The following is a 20736-nucleotide window of genomic DNA, read 5'->3' as shown; positions in this document are numbered from 1 at the left end:
GTAGTTAGTAACCCTAAGGATGCTATTGAGACCTTTATTAACTACATTAGAACATACTATTTTTATGAAAACCTTCTGAAGGAATTTCTTGACTTTGCAATAACAAGGTAAGATATATATTTTTTTCTTTTTCTTCAAATATACTAAATCATATAAATAATGATATCACCTTTTTTTTTTCTTTCATTTTGTAGCTGTCCAGTTTTCCCAATACCGTTTATTGGAGAGACTATATTTTCTCCATTGTATAGTCTTGTCTACTTTGCCATAGATTAATTGACCATAAGTGCATGGGTTTATTTTTGAGATTTCTATCCTGATCTATATTTCTGCTTTTCTGCCAGTATCATACTGATTTGATGACTGTAGATTTGTAGTATGTGAGCATGATTCCTCTAGCTCTGTTCTGTTTTCTTGAGATTGGTTTGGCTATTTGGAGTCTTTTGTGTTTCTATAAATTTTAATTTTTTTTTCTAGTCCTGTAATAAAAAAAGAAAAAAATGCCATTGGTAATTCAATAGGTCTGTAGATTGCCTTGGGTAGTATAGTTATTTTGACAATACTGATTTTTCCAGTTGAAGAACATGGTATAGCTTTCCATCTGTTTGTATCATCTTCAATTTCTTTTATCAGTATCTTACATTTTTCAGTGTACAAGTCTTTTGCCCCTTTAGGTAACTTTATTACTAGGTATTTTATTCTTTTTGATGTGACAGTAAATGGAATTGTTTCCTTAATTTCCTTTTCTGAATCTATTGTTACTGTATAGAAATGCAATAGATTTCTATATTAATTTTGTATCCTGCAAATTTACAAAATTCATTGAGCAAGTTTAGTATTTTTCTGGTAGCATCTTTTTGGGGTTTTTTATGTATAATATCATAATCTGCAACAGTGACAATTTAATTTCTTTCCCAATTTGGATTCCTTTTATTTTTCTTCTTATTGCTGTCACTAGGACTTTCAGAACTATGGTGAATAAAAGTGGCAAGAGTTGACACTTGTCTTCTTTGTGATCTTAAAGGAAATATTTTCAACTTTTCACCATTGAGTATGATGTTAGTTGTATGTTTGTCATGTATGGCCTTTATTGAGTTGAGGTATGTTCCTTCCTTGTTTGTCTACTTTCTGGAGGATGTGTATCATAAATGGGTGTTAAATTTTGTCAAAAGCTCTATATGCATTTCTGCACCATTTCATTAGTGTCCTTTGTAACTTTTTTTTTTATTTTCAATTTTATTGACTTGAGCCCTCTGTCTTTTTTCTTGATGAGTCTGACTAAAGGCTTATCAATTTTGTTCGCTTTTCAAAGAACCAGCTTGAATTTCACTGATTTTTTTTTCCATTGTTATCTTTATCTCTATATCATTTATTTCTGCCCTGATCTTTACCATTTCTTCCCTTATGCTGACTTTGGGTTCTGTTTTTTTTTTCTTTCTCTAGTTGCTTTAGATGTAAGGGTAGATTGTTTGAGGTAAGATTATATTGCTATAAACTTCTCTATTAGAATAGCTCGCACTAATGAATATCTGCCAGAACTGCTGCCAGTAGTATCTTTGTCCCCAGAATGAGCCACAGCTATCTCCACAGGAGATCCTACAATACTGGAAGGTGGTATACAGTCTCTTATGACATCCCTGCTTTTATCCCTGGGTCCTGGTGCACATGAGACCTTGTGTGTGACCTCCAAAAGTGGAGTTTCTGTTTCTCCAAGTCTGATGGAAATCCTGCAGTCAAACCCTGCCAGCCTTCAAATCCAGATTCTCTGGGGGCTCCTCTTCCCATTACCAGACCCCCAGGCTGGGAAGCCTTTTGCTGGGTTCAGACTGATGAGTCCTGTTGGAGGACTTCTTTGGTATAATTATTTTCCAGTTTGTGGGTCACCTAAACAATGGATATGGGACTTGATTTTTTTGCTACCATTTGACCCAACACTCCTACTCCTGAGCACGTATCTAGAGATAACTATAATTTTAAAAGATTATGCACCAGTGTTCATTGCACTGCTGTTTACAATAGCCAACACAGGGAAACAACCTAAATACCCATCAGCAGAGGAATGGACAAAGAAGGTGTGGTACCTATATGCAAGGTAATATTACTAAGCCATAAAAATGAGATAATGCCATTTGCAGCAACACACATGGACCTAGAAATTATCATACTAAATGAAGTAAGTCTGACAATGAAAGACATATCATGTGCTATCTCTCATAAGTGGAATCTAACTTGAAAAAGTGATAAAACTGAACTTACTTACAAAATAGAAACAGACGTACAATTATCAAAAACAAACTTTTGGTTACCAGAGGGGAAATTTGGGGGAGTGAATAAATCAGGATCTTGGGATGAATACACAACACCTCTGTATATAAGATAGATGGCCAACAAGGACCTATTTTATAGCACAGATAACTCTACTCAATGATCTATGATAACCTATATGAGAAAAGTTTCTAAAAAAGAATGAATGTATGCATGTGTATGCATATATTGAAACATTTTGCTATATACCTGAAACTAACACAACATTGTAAATCAACTATACTCCAATAAAATTAAATATTAAATAAATTATTTTATGTGGGATGCTCAAGTCTCAGTAGGGGCCTAGTCTAGGTAGGTGGAATGTGGGGTCTCCAGAAATGCTATCAGGGTACAATTGGAGCTCTTAGAGTGCACTTTGTTACTGTGGGTGTGTGTGGACAGTAGGTATATTTGAAGGACAAAGAGAAGATGGATTGAGGTACCCTGAGCAGTAGAGGTGGCTCAGAAAGTGAAAGAATCAGGCCCCAGGCCCTGGAACCACTATCATACTTCTCAGACAAAGCCAGATCTCACAGGATGTACAGGGGTTGCACAAACCACATATAAAAACATAAACCCCAATGATGGGGGATGCCTCACCCTCTGCACCCACCCTATTACCTGCTTAGAGAACTTGAGGCTGGGTTAGGTCTTTGGAAGGATTCTGGCCCAGAGGCTATAGAATCCTCTGGTGGAGGATTCTCTGGAGGCTATATCCCCTCTGGCAGGGGAGGGTCCACCTGAGGCCAGAATGGGGCCTTAGCAACAACAGAAGGTGTCCCTCCACCCCTACCCTTGAGGGACAAGGGACCCTGCAGGTTATTGGAACTCATGATCACATTCACATGGAGGAAGCTGAAACCATTTGTGACTCCTCTGGTAAGCAATGAACCACAGATGGGTCAATGCTACTGGCAGGGATACGTTTAAGATCAGAGAAATGAAGTCACTCTGCTTTCCACACTCCTGCCCTCCAACCTTTCAGCAGGCCTGCCACTGGTGAAACCTAGTCAAAAGTTAGCTAAGAAAGGTACCCTACAGGAGTCAGGCCCCACTGAAGACAGAACAGAGCAGAGCAGAGCAGAGCAAAGGGGCGTGGTGGATGCCTCTGAGGGCTGGCAGGCCTGACAACTGAAAATGCCTAGTAAGAAAATTCTTCTAACAGAACACATTTTTGAACATTTAATTCAATAAAGCTTTCCCCTCTCCGTGCCTTTTTTTCTAGGATTCTGGATAGTGGGACCAGTGTGTATTTTAAGTACGAAACAGTGATTCAAATATGAAAAAGGCTTTATAAGGAATTCTCTGGCACATGAAGAAGCTTGATTCAAAAAGGTAAGGTTGTGGCAGTAGAAGAAAGGAAATACTTTTGGAAAATTATCAGAGGATAATTTAGAAATTGGGATTAAGAAAGAAATGTCCTATGGTTTATATTCTCATTTTTTTGCACAGCCCAACAATACCCAGGGAACAAATTTGTTTTAATTGGTAGTTATGTTTTCTATGTAAGATAAACAAGGAATAAGCAGAAAGTGATTGCACTCATTCAAGTTTTTAGGTGAATTAGAAATAAAAACGAAATGTTCTTTCTGCTATCCTGAGAAGAAAATGCCCTTCAAATAGAGAGAGATCTGGAAAAAACTGTATCAAATAAGAAGCCTCTGTAAATATAGACGCTCAGTTGGTATTTTTCAAGCTGCTTAATGCTGCTGACTGGACATCTTTACATGACAAACACCAGATGGAAAAATCAGTTGAGAGTCACAAGCTGAAGATGACTTCATTATAAAATGATCATTTACTCATAATTATCCAGAAAAGCCCAAAACCCTACAGTGCTTTTGTAATAACATTTGTGTTACCAAAATATAGCAAGAGTATACTTTTGCTAAAAGTTTACATTCTAATCCATGAGAGAAACTTAATTATTCTAATATGATAAACACATAAAATGCTTGTCTAATTTTAAAATTGGAATTTCAATTTCCAGTAACACATTTCCCCATAATACCATTTATAGTTGTTCTCCTAAACTGCTGTTTACAAAAATACTGTAATAACGTAGCTTTTCTGATTAACCAAACAACTGATGATCAAGAAGACAAAGGGACTGGCTTAGTCTCATCCTATGTAAACAAAAAGCTTATTTTTTTTCTCTATAGCTGTACATAACAATAAGATGCTTTTAATAAGTTTTAAAGACCTAGACCCAAAATCAATTTAGCAAATGCCTCTTCCAGTGACCACACATCATGACATGTTTGCATTGCTATTTGGTGATAAACAAAATAAAAAGATCTATCAATGAAACTTAAATAAGGGAGATTGGTTGCAAAAACTGCAACATTCTGAACTTTAGTACTATACAGTCAACAGTTTGAAACAGCTCTTCCAACTAAACATAGTTGGATTGTTTCTCCAGAGAGGAAAAATTAATAGCTAAAAATCATGACCTTTCGCTTTTGACATAAATTCTAAGAAGTGAAATGCAATTGGAAAACTGGTAAAACCTTAAATTATTGCCATAGAGCAGAATAATAACCATAGATCTACAGTAACTAAATATATACACCCAATCTCAGGTCACACATTTCCTCTCAAGCTTATATTATAGCTGACCCAGTGAATGTACCGTTCCATGTTTTTATTCCAACTGTACTGCTGCAAAATAAAACCTCAGTTGCTGACTCCCTAGATAATGCAAATTGTATATATGTATGATTTCCAGAGAAAATAAACCTTAATAAGTATAGAAAATTTGTTTTACCTGACATTTTAATAGCCCGTACTTAGAAGTTACTTTGCACAGGCATTACTTCAAAATATTACAATTCCAAATCTTGAGGAATAGATATTGATGGCTTCCACCATATGTTTGATAAAATTAGAAAATTATCACAAAATGTTGGCATATATATAAGTTTTTTGAAAGAGAAATATGTATCTTTTGTTATAGACCATGACTTTTAGCAACAATTTATCACATTATCACTACTAAAAGTACAAATGAATTTATAACTTAATTATAATACAACATAATATGATCATATCATTTATAATCCATTTATGATTATAATAAAATATCAGACATATGCAAATACCAGAAACAAGTCAAATCAGTAACTTTTTAATTACCTTCAACCATGCTTCTGATAAAGGAATAATTAAATTAATACCTGTATACCAAATGAGTTTGCAATAAAGAGTTAATGGCCCTTTTCACTACAATGTAAAAATGTAAATCCAAATAGTATTCAGTGACACAGAAGAGCTCATCAAGCTGCACTCTTCATAGCCCTTTAAGAATAAGCTATAATGTTATAAATTCTGGAGAAAAAGGATATCCCAGGATGAAAGAACTGATGAGTAACAAGCCAATATACTGATGCATTAGTAAAAAACCTTCCTGTAAAAATGAAACATACTTTTTCATAAATTCCATAATCTTGGCTAAACATTTTATATGAAAATTGTCTTTAGTTTCCAAAACAGAGGGGAAACACACACACACACACACATGCACTCATTTAGTTCATCTTTATGATCTTCATATTCTAGTCCTGTAACATGCCTCAGCCTTTGAACTTCAAATATCACATCCATTCATTGGTTATGGGCATGTTATCACATCTGTTTATTGGCTATAGGCATGTCTCAGTTTTAAAATTAAAAGAAAATATTAAAGGAGAATTTCTATTTGCTGGCCTTCTCTTAAATTTTATTATTTTATTTGCAAGAGATTTAAGATGCCATAATTCTCTTAGGAAGAGAAATATATCATTAATTTTAAATGTGTATGTTATTAATAAATTATTTCAAGATAATGAGCTGTTATTAACCTGAGCATTTAACTCTCTATTCTTGACTTTCAAGATGATATACTTGAAAATAGACAATTTTCTCCTTCTGAAGCCTATATTTAAAAAAATGACACAACATGCACAAAATGAATAAATGCAGAGAACCAAAGAGGACATGTGGATATCATCATAGATATTTCAGTGAGGTTTTGGAAGGCCAAAAATAGAGGGAAGTGTGTAAGTCAAAAAATAGAATGGAATTTACTATGAGAAGTTTCCTATCTCTGAGAGATGAGTCAACTTTGCCATGAGACCACTGAAGTGTCTTTGGGCTCAGAGGTGATTAGATGGAGGGAGAAAGAAGTAACTCTGGGAGAGAGCAATAATTTTAGGGTCAGTATTTGAAACGGTTGTGCCAAGTTGCACTGAGTCTCCTTACACAGAGCCTAGACAGTCCAGAATTTGTCTTTTGGGGAAACAACAGCAGCATGCTTCTTACTAACACAGTTAAATGAGATGTCTGGTGGGAGATACAGTAAGAAACTAATGGGGATATTGAAACCTTGAATAAAGCTCTAATTGTTTTGATGTGTGACATGTAGCTCACACCTTGCTTGGTAAATCTACGTAGATACCAGGGGTTGCTAATGGTAAAGAATCTGCCTGTCAAAGCCGGGATGCAAGAGATGTGGGTTCGATCCCTGAGTCAGGAAGATCCCCTGGAGGAGGGCATGGCAACTGACTCCACTATTCTTGCCTGCAGAATCCCATGGACAGAGGAGCCTGACAGGCCACAGTCCATTTGGCTGCATAGAGTCAAACACAACTGAAGTGACTTAGCACACATGCACCTTACTCAAATGCACAAGTACTACAGTCTATTCAAGGGAGGGGCATAAATAGAACCATTTGTACATTTACAAATTTGCCAAAGAAAACCATATGTGCTAACCATTCTTTGTTCTTAAGTGTGAAAAATAAGATCCTCAGATCTGAAAAAATTAACAGCCTCAATGAGAAATACCAAGATAAACATAAAAGCTGACTGTAGAGGAAAGAAGATAACAAGTAAGAAAAACATCTGAGAATAAATATGCTTAGGTGATTAGATTTAAATTTGACACAAAAGAAAGAAGAGGAAAAAGAGGAGGAGGGGGTCTGTCCCAGTATGTAGAGTAGAAAGACTAACAAAAACTGTGAGGAAAAAATACAGAGTTCTAGAAAAAGAAAATTAAGAGAAAAGCAGGGGAGGAATTATTCAATATCAGAAGGATAAAGGGAGAGAGAATATGAACTAAAGTTAGAAGTCTAGAGTTAATGATTCAACAAGTGCCCAATATCCAATGAAATATATTTTCTTCAACTATCTTTGTGAAAAATGTAAAAATGCCAAGGATAAAGTTACTGTAGGTTTCCAAAGAAATGAAACAACTTATTTAAATAAATCAAACTGAGACTGAAATAGAAAATGTCAAATGACCTAATTTACCACTTAAAAGAGTTAGAAAAGGAGAGGGCAAAAAAACATAAAGTCAGCAGAAGGAAGGAAATAATAAAGATCAGAGTAAATCAGAGATTTAAAAAATGGGTAAAAAATCAATAAAACCAAGAACTGGTTCTTTGAAAGGTAAACAAGATTGATTGACAAATCTCTGACTAGACTCGCCAAGAAGAAAAGAGAGAAAACCCAAATAAACAAAATAAGAAATGAAAAGGAGACATAACAACCAAATACTGCAGAAACACAAAAAAATAAATAAGGGAATACTATGAACAATTATATGGCAACAAATTCAACAATTTAGAAGAGTGGACAAGCTTCTAGAAACATCATATGTGTGTTAGTTGCTCAGTCATGTTCAACTCTTTGCAACCCCATGGACTGTAGCCCATCAGACTCCTCTGTCCATGGAATTCTCCAGGCAAGAATTCTGGAGTGGGTTGCTGTTCCCTTCTCCAGGGGATCTTCCCAACCCAGGGATCAAACCCAGGTCTCCTGCATGCAGGCAGATTCTTTACCATCTGAGCCACCAGGGAAGCCCCAGAAACATACAGTCAAACAAAATCAAATCAAGTAGAAATAGATAATTTAAATAGACTTATCACTAAAAATGAAATCAGATCAGATCAGTCGCTCAGTCGTGTCCGACTCTTTGCAACCCCATGAATTGCAGCATGCCAGGCCTCCCTGTCCATCACCAACTCCTGGAGTTCACTGAGACTCACATCCATCGAGTCAGTGATGCCTTCCAGCCATCTCATCCTCTGTCATCCCCTTCTCCTCCTGCCCCCAATCCATCCCAGCATCAGAGTCTTTTCCAATGAGTCAACTCTTGGCATGAGGTGGCCAAAGTACTGGAGTTTCAGCTTTAGCATCATTCCTTCCAAAGAAATCCCAGGGCTGATCTTCAGAATGGACTGATTGGATCTCCTTGCATCTAAGGGACTCTCAAGAGTCTTCTCCAATCTGTAATTTAAAACCTCCCTACAAACAAAAGTCTAGGACTAGGCTTCATAGGTGAATTCTACCAAATATACAAAGAAGAACTTATACTTATCCTTCTTAATTCCTCTAATAGATTATAAAGAAGGGAACACACTCAAAGACATTCTCTGAAGCCAGCATCACCCTGATATCAAAACCAGACAAAGGCACTATCAAAAAAGAAAATTATAAGTCAGTAGCTGTGATAAATATATATGCAGAAATTCTCAACAAAATATTAGCAAAGAAATTTAACAACACATTAAAATAATCATACACCATGATTAAACAGGATTTATCTCAAGGATGCAGTAATTTTTCAATATCTGTAACATGAAAGCACAATCTATGGAATAAGAGAAAATATTTGAAAATTTTATGACTGATAAGGGCTATACGAATAGCTCATATGACTCAATGAATAAAAACTAACCTAATTGAAATATAGGCAGAAGACCTAAATAAGCATTTCTCCAAAGAAATACAGATGGCCAAGAGGCATGTCAAAAAATGCTCACTATCATTAATTATTAGAGAAGGCAAATCAAAGCTACAAATGAGCTACCATCTTGCACTGGCCATCATGAACAACTATACAAATAACAAATGCTGGAGAGAGAGTGAATAAAAGGGAACTCTCCTACACTATTGGTGGGAATATAAGTTGGTACAGACCCTATGGAAAACTGTATGGAGATTCCTAAGAAAACTAAAAATAGAATAACCTTATGATCTAGAAAACCTACTCCTGGGCATACATCCAGAAAAAAACTCTAGTTCAAAGAGATACATGTACCCTATGTTATAGTAGCTCTATTCATAATAGCTAAGACGTAAGCATATTTTAATTTCATGGCTGCAATCACCATCTGCAGTGATTTTGGAGCCCAGAAAAATAAAATCTGCCACTGTTTCCCCATCTATTTGCCATGAAGTGATGGGACTGGATGCCATGATCTTCGTTTTCTGAATGTTGAGCTTTAAGCCAACTTCTTCACTCTCCTCTTTCACTTTTATCAAGAGGCTCTTTAGTTCTTCTTCACTTTCTGCCTTAAGGGTGGTGTCATCTGCATATCTGAGGTTACTGATATTTCTCTCGACAATCTTGATTCCAGCTTGTGCTTCTTTCAGCCCAGAGTTTCTCATGATGTATTCTGCATATAAGTTAAATAAGCAGGGGGACGATATACAGCCTTGACGTCCTCCTTTTCCTATTTGGAACCAGTGTGTTGTTCCATGTCCAGTTCTAACTGTTGCTTCCTGACCTGCATACAGGTTTCTCAAGAGGCAGGTCAGGTGGTCTGGTATTCCCATCTCTTTAAGAATTTTCCACAGTTTATTGTGATCCACATAGTCAAAGCCTGTTCAAATGCTTGGAAGCATGGTTGAAGTGGTTAAATTTTTCACCAATGTCTACTTGCATAATTTGTAACATTTTTTAGCAAAACTAAGGAAATTATTACATTAGTTGAAATGATTTCACTGTGCAAACTTTGCTTGTCAGTTGACAGAGAAGATTCTGATGATTCTCAAGATTTATGATGATTTCCAAGACATTTAATCTGTTAATTAAAGAGGATTTGGGAGATAGATGGGCCAACTTAGCCTAACTGGTTAAAAATGCACTGCTTTAAAAACTGCTAAATACGGAATTGAGTAAATATAAACATTCTCCACATTGAGCACAAGGCCCATGTGTGGTCCTTGGATCGGGAACATAGTGTCAAGTCAATGGAGCAAATTTTCATAAAGCAAAATATAGAAACTTTATACTATATATATATATATATATATATATAAATAATTAACAAAAGTTAGCTATTGACCCATGTTCTTGATGTACTATTAACTGCTTTAAGCCAGTTATCAGTCTGAACTGAATCCATATAAGTGGTTTTAAGAACTGATCTAACTATGATAATTTGGTCAGATACATTGGTCTAGTACATGACAGTGAGTGTTACCGATTCCTTTCAGTCTCTCCTGATTTCACCAGTGGTTATAAGAAATGAGATTCATGTGTTAACCATTATATAAATAAATACACACACACACACACACACACACACACACACACACACATATATATATATATATGTAAACATGAACAAGGTCCTGTTAATCTACTGCAATGACTAGAATCCACACATGACTCTTGAGAACTTATAAAGTAGAGGCTAGTACTCTTGCCTGGAAAATCCCATGGACGGAGGAGCCTGGTAGGCTGCAGTCCATGGGGTCACTAAGAGTTGGACATGACTGAGCGACTTCACTTTCACTTTTCACTTTCATGCATTGGAGAAGGAAATGGCAACCCACTCCAGTGTTCTTGCCTGGAGAATCCCAGGGATGGAGGAGCCTGGTGGGCTGCCATCTATGGGGTCTCACAGAGTCGGACACAACTGAAATGACTTAGCAGCAGCAGCAGTTGCCTAAAAACTAGTGTTCTCCAGAGCAGAGCTGCTCATTGCACTTTTGTACTATTTAAAGTATGTTAGAAAAATTTTAATCTAATGGTATATTTGAAAAAGTAAAGACATTTAAAAACATGAATTTAGCCCTTATAGAATTTAATTTTTTGGATGATTCTATCAATACAAAGAAATACAGGAAAATAATAGAATGGGAAAGACTAGAGACCCCTTCAAGAAAATTAGAAATACCAAGGGAACATTTCATGCAAAGATGGGCTTGATAAAGGACAGAAATGGTATGGACTTAACAGAAGCAGAAGATATTAAGAAGAGGTGTCAAGAATACACAGAAGAACTGTACAAAAAAGATCTTTATGACCCAGATAATCACGATGGTATGATCACTCACCTAGAGCCAGACATTCTGGAATGTGAAGTCAAGTGGGCCTTAGAAAGCATCACTACGAACAAAGCTATTGGAAGTGATGGAATTCCAGTTGAGCTATTTCAAATCCTGAAAGATGATGCTGTGAAAGTGCTGCACTCAATATGCCAGCAAATTTGGAAAATGCAGCAGTGGCTGCAGGACTGGAAAAGGTCAGTTTTCATTCCAATCCCAAAGAAAGGCAATGCCAAAGCATGCTCAAACTACTACACAATTGCACTCATCTCACACGCTAGTAAAGTAATGCTCAAAATTCTCCAAGCCAGGCTTTAGCAATACGTGAACCGTGAATTTCCAGATGTTCAAGCTGGTTTTAGAAAAGGCAGAGGAACCAGAGATCAAATTGCCAACATTCTCTGGATCATTGAAAAAGCAAGAGAGTTCTAGAAAAACATCTATTTCTGCTTTATTGACTGTGCCAAAGCCTTTGACAGCGTGGATCACAATAAACTGTGGAAAATTCTGAAAGAGATGGGAATATCAGACCACCTGACCTGCCTCTTAAGAAATTTGTATGCAGGTCAGGAAGCAGCAGTTAGAACTGGACATGGAACAACAAACTGGTTCCAAATAGGAAAAGGAATTCGTCAAGGCTGTATATTGTCACCCTGCTTATTTAACTTATATGCAGAGTACATCATGAGAAACACTGGGCTGGAAGAAGCACAAGCTGGAATCAAGATTGCCAGGAGAAATATCAATAACCTCAGATATGAAGATGACACCACTCATATGGTAGAAAGTGAAGAGGAACTAAAAAGTCTCAATGAAAGTGAAAGAGGAGAGTGAAGAAGTTGGCTTAAAGCTCAACATTCAGAAAACTTAGATCATAGCATCTGGTTCCATCACTTCAAGGGAAATAGATGGGAAAACAGTGGAAACAGTGTCAGACTTTATTTTTGAGGGCTCCAAAATCACTGCAGATGGTGATTGCAGCCATGAAATTAAAAGATGCTTACTCCTTGGAAGGAAAGTTATGACCAACCTAGATAGCATATTCAAAAGCAGAGACATTACTTTGCCAACAAAGGTCCATCTAATCAAGGCTATGGTTTTTCCAGTGGTCCTGTATGGATGTGAAAGTTAGACTATGAAGAAAGCTGAGCGCCAAAGCATTGATGCTTTTGAACTGTGGTGCTGGAGAAGACTCTTGAGAGTCCCTTGAACTGCAAAGAGATCCAACCAGTCCATTCTAAAAGAGACTAGTCCTGGATGTTCATTGGAAGGACAGATGCTGAGGCTGAAATCCAATAATTTGGCCACCTCATGAGAAGAGTTGACTCATTGGAAAAGACTCTGATGCTGGGAGGGATTGGGGACAGGAGGAGAAGGGGACGACAGAAGATGAGATGGCTGGATGGCATCACTGACTTGATGCACATGAGTTTGGGTGAACTTTGGGAGTTGGTGATGGACAGGGAGGCGTGGCATGCTGCAATTCATGGGGTCGCAAAGAGTCGGACATGACTGAGCAACTGAACTGAACTGAACTGATGCTTATCCTGATGTAAAGATGTTAGCAGACCATTTCAGACAAGAAGGATTTTCAAATACAGTTTCTTCTTTTTCGAATCTGTACAGTGCTTTGGAGAAAGCTTGTGAGGCAGATATTATAACTAGAATTCCAGTTTAGAAATGCAAACTAATTTGAGTAACAAGAAGTTATCTGACCACTCTCATGGATGGTAATCTATCATTAAATACCTGGACATCTGAGTCAGGATTATAAAATAGGAGGAATTATAAAAATGGACTACAGTTTGCTAAGGAGATTGCAATGCACTTTGAGTGCTTCATCTCATTTAGTCCTGTGCACAAATTCCTGAGGTGAATGGGTTTGAGTATTTCACATATCAGGGGAAAAGGCCACAGACTGGTAAGTGACCACAGACTGGTAAGTGGCTTACGCAGGACACACTCAGCGAGTGAGTGTCTGAAACAAGATTTGAACTGAGGTTTTCTGGCTAGAGTACATAGTCTTTCCTTAGCCTCTCTCTGCTTGCAGAAATAGAATTTCGAGAATGTACCAGAAACATAATTTCCCAGCATCAGAGTCTTTTCCAGTGAGTCGGTTCTTCACATCAGGTGGCCAAAGTATTGGAGTTTCAGCTTTAGCATCAGTCCTTCCAATGAATATTCAGGACTGATTTCCTTTATGATTGAGTGGTTGGATCTCCTTGCAGTCCAAGGGATTCAAGTGCCTTCTACAACACCACAGTTCAGAAGCATCAATTCTTCAAGGCTCAGCTTTGTTTATAGTCCAACTCTCACATTCATACATGACTACTGGAAAAACCATACCTTTGACTAGATGGACCTTTGTTAATAAAGTAATGTATCTGCTTTTTAATTGTCTAGGTTGGTCATACTCTTGCCTGGAAAATCCCACAGTTAGAGGAGCCTGGTAGGCTGCAGTCCATGGGATCGCAAAGAGTCGGACACGACTGAATGACTTCACTTTCACTTTTCACTTTCATGCATTGGAGAAGGAAATGGCAACCCACTCCAGTGTTCTTGCCTGGAGAATCCCAGGGATGGGGGAGCCTGGTGGGCTGCCGTCTATGGGGTCACACAAAGTCGGACACGACTGAAGTGACTTAGCAGCAGCAGGTTGGTCATAGCTTTTCTTCTAAGGAGAAAGCCTCTAATTTTCTGTCCCCTTAATTTTATTTTTCTTTACAGCACTTTATAGTATTTACACTGATATACTGTATCTTATTCTGCCTTTTTTTTTAAAAAATGTGTAGTCCCACTAGAGTGTAAACTCCATAAGAACATGGATTGTGTCTGTTTTGTTCACAGATATATTGTGAACATGACATGGGACAGTCATGAGACACTCAGTGGACATTTAGCTGGTGCTGGAAAAACATCCTGAATGTATAAAAGATTTTATCTTATGTTACCTACAAAATAGTTACTTTTACAAAGAGAGCTCAACCTGGTGCTCCATGACAACCTAGATGGGTGGGATGGAGTGGACAGCAGGAGGAAGGTTCAAGAGGATGGGGACATATATGTACCTATGGCTGATTCATGTTGATGTATGGCAGAAACCAATACAACCTTGTCAAACAATTATCCTTCAATTTTAGGAACAAAAAAAGAAATAGTTATTTTTACACTTGAATAGCCATGGACAGTACCTTTAAAACAAACCAGATGTTGATGCTAAGTAGAAATGGTTGGGAGAAAGTGGAAGGTTCCCCACAATGTGTGTAACTTTGGGAAAGAAATACTTGAAGATTATACCCAACAAAGGCTTACAGAGGGAGCAGGAGGTAAACCAATATTTTACAATACAATATTTTAAAATATTAAGTAAATGAGAGTCACTCAGTTGTGTCCAACTCTGCAACCCCATGGATTATACAGTCCATGGAATTCTCCAGGCCAGAGTACCAACGTGGGTAACTGTTCCCTTCTCCAGGGGATCTTCCCAAGTCAGGGATCAAACCCAAGTCTCCTGTATTGCAGGCAGATTCTCTATATAAAGGCGGACCATTTATTCTAAATTCTCATGTCTTTGTACATTGTGGCTATAGTAACCAGCAACGTAATCTTGCATTATCATCTCGATGTACAAATGTATTTCAGTTCTCTATACTACTACAAGAGGGATCTACCTCAGCACCAGCCTAATATTAAATGTGTCAGTTTCCTTCCTGTTACCTACTCTTAGATTTTGCTGTATTTTACACTTAATATTAAACGTTTCTTAGAATATGCTCTTACAATGGAAAACTATATTTTATGCAATTTTTCTTTGCACTGGTGTTTTAAATGTTATAATATTGAAAATACATTGAAAGCCTATGCTAGCATATAAGCACAGGCTGCAGAGTTTTGTTTTTCAAGGATGTATTATACAGCAATGGTACATAGAGGACATAATTTCTCACACAGTACAGACTTAAGGAGTTGAAAGAATAGTGCTTTATGGTGGGGCTTACGTAACTAAGATTACTATTTATTTCACTTGCCCAATTTGATCAACTGGTGAAATTTACTAGCTGATCATAGAGCTAAGAGGGTAATAATGATTATTAACAGCAACAAGGGAGTTTCAGAGAAACTAAACAAAATGAAATACACTTTAATTTGATGTTGCTCTAGAGTCTGGAAAAGTAAGTAGTGTATATTTATGCTGGCTAAAAAATGAGCCAAAACACCACAACCTTCAGTCAATTACATTATAAAATAGAATGTATATAGTTACATTAAGATGGTAGTACATGCCACTTACATGCTACTTAAAATCTCACATTGTTACATGGTACCACAATCCATAGCCTTACAGCAAAACAACTCAATGTAAATAACTAAAATCTCCAAGAATCAAGATGAAGAATTATGCGGTGAAACTCATGAGCACCTGTATTTTGTCACCCCAAAAGTTACAATTCCATTCCTACTTCTAGGGCTGGAAGCAAGTAGCTATGGATTAGACAACACTGTGTGAATGAGTTTCTTTTGCTACAGTCATATGTCTCATCTTATAACCAATATGTCAATGTACACAGGAAAGTCAAACTACCTGCGTCTAATTCCTGAATTCAGGATTTACTACAATTAATTGTGCCACTTTGAGGAAACAAAAGAACATTTTTGGACCTTGGTTTATTATTTGTAGGAAAGAGAACATAGTTCTGCTGCCTTGGGTTGCTGTGAAAATTAAGTAACAAAATCCTTGAAAACTTCTAAATTCTTACCTTGCAGTGTAGTAAGCACTCAAAAACTGTTAAATGTTTTTATTCATACCCAAGGCAACATATTCTCAGAGCATTATCACTAAGTTGTATGCGCAACAAATCTGCTTTGTTCCTAATACCTTTGTCCTATTATATAGAAACATGCTTGGAAACTCCAAAAACATTCCATGCTAGGTTTACACCAAATTTAGTTTATCTATATGGGCATTCTTTTTCATATATCTTTTTTAGAATTACTACTTTTATTGCCCTATACATCTTGCTGACCTATTATAGAACGTAGAGTGACAAAATTTTAGATAATGAAAAATTCCAATTTTAGACACTTTTGGTAAGCATCCATCTATAACTAAGACCTAATTAAGTGGGATATAACCAATCCTTACAGAAGTACTTTTTTTAATTTTTGGTAAGCATTTCTCATCTACTCTGTTTCCATTGCTATGACCATGTTTCCATCTCACTCTTTCTCTGTTCATTCCTTTCAATTCACATATTAACTGAAAACAAATATTACTATATGGCACCCCACTCCAGTATCTTGCCTGGAAAATCCCATGGACAGAGGAGCCTGGTAGGCTGCAGTCCATGGGGTTGCTAACAGTCAGACAGGACTGAGCGACTTCACTTTCACTTTTCACTTTCATGCATTGGACAAGGAAATGGCAACCCACTCCAGTGTTCTTGCCTGGAGAATCCCAGGGATGGGGGAGCCTGGTGGGCTGCCGTCTATGGGGCGCACAGAGTCAGACACGACTGAAGCGACTTAGCAGCAGCAGCAGCAACCCATAATTAAGACAATTCAGTAACTGCCCATTGATCTAAAGATAAGCACTGTAAGACCTTTCAGGTCTATCTCCTTCCAGTTGCTTTGGCTTCTGGAAACAGGATCACAACTGCTTCCTGCTCTCAGCCTTGCTTGCTCCCCTTCAATCCCTCCAGCCCACTGTGACTTTCCTGCCACCAGATTGTCCAAGTGCTCTTTATTTCTGATTTCTCTCACAGCTCTTTTCTTCCTCTTCTACAAGGTCATATTCCATAAAGCAAGCAGTGGCAACACTCTCTGTCTCTCCTATATATGTATTGTGTGTGTGTGTGTGTATAATTGCATCTCAAAAATAATGAAATACCCCTCCCTAATTAAACTGTAAGCTTCATGAGGGCAGAAACTGTATCTGTCTTTGTGCTGCTTTTTTTTTTTAATATAAATTTATTTATTTTAATTGGAGGTTAATTACTTTACAATATTGTATTGGTTTTTTTATATTCAGTGCATGGCATAATCCCTGGCATACACTAACAAAACCATGTTGAATGTCCAATAATATCTGATAATATACATATAATACAATATATGTATTGAATATCTGATAATATTATATCTGATAATATATAGCATGCTGTGCTTAGTCACACAGTCATGTCCGACTCTTTGTGACCCCATGAACTGTAGCCCACCAGGCTCCTCTGTCCATGGGGATTCTCCAGGCAAGAATATTGGAGTAGGTTGCCACACCCTCCTCCAGAGGATTTTTCCAACCCAGGGATCGAACCCAGGTTTCCCACATTGCAGGCAGATTCTCTACTGTCTGAGCCACCAGGGAAGCCCAAGAATACCGGAGTGGGTAACCTATCCCTTCTCCAGGGGATCGTCCTGACCCAGAGATTGAACCGGGGTCTCCTGATTTGCAGGCAGATCTTTACTAGCGGAGCTAACAGGGAAGCCCAGTGAAGTGTTAGTCCCTCAGTTGAGTCTGACTCTTTGAGACCTCTATGGACTGTAGCCCATCAGGCTCTTCTGTCCATAGAATTCTCCAAATTACTGGTGTGGGTTTCCATTTCCTTCTCCAAGATAGTAGGATAACTTCTTTTTTTTTTTTTTTTTTTTACATGAAATGGGAACACCTCCAAGTGCCTTCTAAATGTCTTCACTTAGGAATTCCTTGATCAGAATATACATGTAGTTTACTTTTATTTACTCTACATCAGCTAAATAATATCTTTCATATAGCAGATTTTTATTAGCTGCCTTAATTATTTTCCAAATAACATGGGGTAAATAAGCAAATCAAAACTCAGTGCACAGTTAATTTTGATAAATACACTGCAAATTTGAAGTGGTTTTTTTGCCACAAAAACACAACTTTTCAAACTACACATATTCCAGAAAATTTTCCTTACCAAGTTCCTTATAGCTATCAAATTACATTGCTATTTCCCTGGTCAATTAAAATTTTGAACATTAAGTACTTTTTTTTTTTTTTTACTCTTTGTTTTGAATTTGTTTTGAATTTAGCCTCATATTCAGTCAATAGTTATGTTCAAACATGATTTCTCTTCATCACTACTTCATTACTTTATAGATGTTCAACACTAAGGACACAGATATGTCTTCCTCCCACAAGAGATATTCTCTTCCCTTTACAATTCTCATTTCAGTCTCCTGAAAGTTCAGAGCACAAATCTCATTCTATTTTATGTTATTATCTTTACAAAAATTTCCCTCTTTTATCAACCATTGATACCCATCATCATAATATAGACCTGTTATTACCATTAGAACCCATCTGCAATATCAATTTTAAGCACCCAGCCCTAAAACCATCACATCCTATGTCTTAGCTATATCCCATAAATATCCTTTTCCAACAGTTGTTCCACCTCACTGGGAACTAAATGCCATGAATCCCACCAATTTTTCATGGGCAATCACCTTGCTTCTGTGTTTATTTCCTACCTCCCTCTATTAAATTCCACCATTTACCATTATAATTTATCCTGAGAATCTGAGAATATACTCTTGTCTTAATCTTCCTCATAGTACTCATCTGGGAAAACCTCAAACCTGATTAAACCCAAACATCTGCTAAGTCTGTGTGTGGTAAAGAGATCCCCATGTTCTTCCCTTTCTTTCAGAGAAGCTGAGTGGTTTGCTTGCCCAACAGAAGTGTCATTCTTCTGTTCTTCTGAGATCAGGCCAAGGACACCTTGCATCTTTCCCCAAGATTTCTTGGAATACTTGCTCTTGGAAACCAGCTACCAAGCTGTGAGAAAGCCCAAGTGATCCTGTAGAAAAGCTTATGGGGAGAGGAACTACTGATCCAGCAATATTGGCCCACTGAGATCCTGGCAGGAGTCACCCACTTACCAGTCTTGAGTAAGCCACTTTGGCAATGGGTCCTCCACACCACGTGAACTACCAAAGCTGATGCTGAACGAAGCAGAGATGAGCCATACTTTCTGAGCTCTGCTTAAAATTCACATCTGTGAGCAAAATAATCATTGTTGCAATTTTAAGCCATTAAGTATTGAAGTGGTTTGTTCAGTACTAATCAATAACCAGAATATCTTGCCTGCATGCATGCAGATTAACACCACTAGAGAAAAAAGCACAATCATGCTGACTGGCTTTGATTTAAATCTTGCTCACAAAACTGAAGCAGCTTTTAAGGCTTTCCAGCAGTAACACTGCATTGCCTTATCCACTCACTTTTTAAAAGAATGTCACCTATCTGCTTACTTTCTTACTTTCTTAAAAGAATGTATCTTATATTTTCCTCTCTCCTCAAACCTGAAACACCTTTCTTTTCCTTTATTTCCTAACCTTGTTTCCTGTTTTCTGATAAAGAAAAAGCACTTGGCACATAATTTTCACAACCTCCTATCATCACTTCTACCTCCTAGTTGCTTATAGAACAAAATTATTTTCTTTTTATTAATTTTCCTACTCCTTCTCAGTCTGCTTTTTTGTTCTACCTCTTCTCCCTTTACTTGTATCTTTAGAATTCCTGAAGGGCAAATCCATGGACTCTTTCATCTCTACTCATACTCACTCTCTTGGTGGCCCCATTCAGCCTTATGGCTTTAAATATCACTGAAATGACACAGCTTGATTTATAGACATAGCTCAAAGATATTGTGGGGTTTGATTCAGATAATGGAAATAAAGCAAATGTTGCAATAAAGGAAAGCACACAGATTTTTTGGTTTTACAGTAATTATAAAAATTATGCTTAGAAGACTCTTGAGAGTCCCTTGGACTGCAAGGAGATCCAACCAGTCCATTCTGAAGGAGATCAGCCCTGGGATTTCTTTGGAAGGAATGATGCTAAAGCTGAAACTCCAGTACTTTGGCCACCTCATGCGAAGAGTTGACTCATTGGAAAAGACTCTGATGCTGGGAGGGATTGGGGGCAAGAGGAGAAGGGGATGACAGAGGATGAGATGGCTGGATGGCATCACCGACTCGTTGGACATGAGTCTGAGTGAACTCCGGGAGTTGGTGATGGACAGGGAGGCCTGGCATGCTGCGATTCATGGGGTTGCAAAGAGTCGGACATGACTGAGCGACTGATCTGATCTGATCTGATACTATACTGTAGTTTATTTAGTGGGCATAAGCATTATGCCTAAAAATGTACATACCTTAATTAAAATATAATTTACTGCTAAAAAATGCTAACAATTATTTGAGTCTTCCCCAAGTCACAATCTTTTTTGCTGGTAAAGGATCTTGCCTCAATATTGATCTTGCCTACTGATTGATTAGGGTAGTAGTAGCTGAAGGTTGGGG

General features: G+C 37.4%; 1 long non-coding RNA gene across 1 annotated transcript in view; it reads left to right on the top strand.

The window, feature by feature from the left end:
• LOC129646462 (uncharacterized) overlaps nucleotides 1-20220 on the top strand; it is a 157766-nt gene extending 137546 nt beyond the window's left edge. Inside the window, exons 3-4 of the long non-coding RNA XR_008711936.1 lie at nucleotides 3533-3642; nucleotides 19080-20220. This is a non-coding gene — a long non-coding RNA (uncharacterized LOC129646462). The remainder of the gene's footprint in view (nucleotides 1-3532; nucleotides 3643-19079) is intronic.
• Nucleotides 20221-20736: the final 516 nt, after the last annotated feature.

The sequence above is a fragment of the Bubalus kerabau genome, chromosome 3, assembly GCF_029407905.1.
Source record: "Bubalus kerabau isolate K-KA32 ecotype Philippines breed swamp buffalo chromosome 3, PCC_UOA_SB_1v2, whole genome shotgun sequence".
Taxonomy (NCBI): Eukaryota; Metazoa; Chordata; class Mammalia; order Artiodactyla; family Bovidae; genus Bubalus; species Bubalus kerabau.
This window is presented reverse-complemented; position numbering and strand designations above follow the sequence as displayed.